This window comes from Cyprinodon variegatus, unplaced genomic scaffold, assembly GCF_000732505.1.
Source record: "Cyprinodon variegatus isolate N-32 unplaced genomic scaffold, C_variegatus-1.0 Scaffold2081, whole genome shotgun sequence".
In the NCBI taxonomy this organism is placed as follows: Eukaryota; Metazoa; Chordata; class Actinopteri; order Cyprinodontiformes; family Cyprinodontidae; genus Cyprinodon; species Cyprinodon variegatus.
This window is the reverse complement of record NW_015152534.1, coordinates 38,361-40,201: the sequence shown is the minus strand read 5'-3', so window position 1 is coordinate 40,201 and position 1,841 is coordinate 38,361.

The following is a 1,841-nucleotide window of genomic DNA, read 5'->3' as shown; positions in this document are numbered from 1 at the left end:
GTTCAAAGATGATGCTTGTGTAGCTGAATAGAACAAAATATTAAAGACATGTAAAAAATGTAAAAAAGAATTGGTTCCCAGCATTTGTATTTATTTAATACATTGTGGTGTTTAAAAAGTGACCATTTTTTGACACGATTAATTTGCGCAGAACTGCTGCAATTGATCATAAAGCAGTTGCTTGGAAAAGAAGCTCGAGAAAGAGCTAGAGAATAGGACAATGCAAACTTCAAAAAGTGGTTGGAAAAGATGAATTCGTGACATGGCTGCAGCCTGTCGAGAGTAAAGATGATTTCACCGTGTTATCCATCCATCCATCCATGGAACTGTGCTTACACCTCCTTATTTCATACTAATAACTTGTGTTCATGATACTTGTTGATGGCATTAAAAATATTTCTAATATCATTAAAAGAGCATTTAATTAGGGGTCATGGAGGAGTAGGACGTGCGCTGCTCGTGCTCCCGCAAATATTCAAACTTTTTGACCCCCTTTTCTCCCAAGATAAGCCTTCTGATACTATCCGTGCCCCCTTTAATCCGTATTCATCCTGTTGTGATGCAAAATGTCTCGGAAACTGGCGAAAGTGGGCGAAAAATCAGATGGAGACGGCATTAGCAAGGCAGACCTGTTGGCCACGCTAGCTGAAAACAAAGATGCGCTGCTAACGGAGCTGAATGCTTCCATCGACAAACTTTACGAGAAGGTGGATGGGTTTCAGGACTCTCTCGATAACCACGATGTTCGGCTGACGTCTTTGGAGGAAGGTGCAGTAGCCATAGACCACCGTTTAGACAAGCTCAAGGCCTCCTGTGCTAAGCTACGCAATGCTAATGACAAGCTACAAGCTAAAGTTGTGGACTTAGAGGGCCGTAGCAGGAGGTCCAACATCAAAATAATCTGTCTGGACGAAGGGCTCGAAGGGCCTCAACCTAGCGTATTTTTCTCCCAAATGCTCCAGAAAGATTTTGGCCCAAACGTGTTCCTTTCTCCCCCAGAGCTGGATCGGGCTCACCATGGCCGAGCCCTCGCCATGTTATAATATGCTTCCACCGCTTCCAGATCAAAGAGCGAGTGATTCGTGAGGCCCGGACCAAGAAGCAGCTGGACTACGAGGGACACACTTTCAGACTTTATGAGGACTACTCCCCAGAGGTAGTCGGTCAGAGGAGGGCGTATAGATCTGTCATGTCGTCCTTGTATACCATGGGACTGAGACCTGCTCTGCTCTACCCTGCGAGGCTTAGCATCACTCAAGCAGACGGTAAACATACGTGGTTCAATTCTGTTGAAGAGGCAGAAAAATATGCGGAGGCAGCTGCCAACGCATCATAACATTTCAACTATGTGTGGACTTGAAGAACTCCACATGGACAGGCCAGGTTTATGTTTACTGTGATGCTGGTCAACTTTTCCTTAGCTCTCGACTATATTACTTGGCCTGTCCACAATGTTCAGTTCAATTTGGGGTATTTCTATTTTGTATTAATATCTTTTTTGGCTTTAAGGCTCAGTGGTATTGTCCCTCACTTTTTGGGGGTCAATTTAATTCTGATTCTATTTTGCACTTTACGTGGATTGTGGGGGTTTGAGTTAGATTAGAATAGAATGTGTACTTACCCAGGAAGACGTATGCTAGTTAGGTTAGGTGTGCTGTTGGTTTTGTGTTTAACAGCTAGTTTCACCTCAGGGGTTTTTTGTTTTATTTTTGAGCTGTCATCGGGGGATGCTTTTTATTTTTTATTTTTTTGACCGATTAACAATTACTACATTTTGTATTGAGGTTGTACTGTACTCTTTTTTTTTTTCCCATAAGGCTTTGTAATGAATAATTTAAACA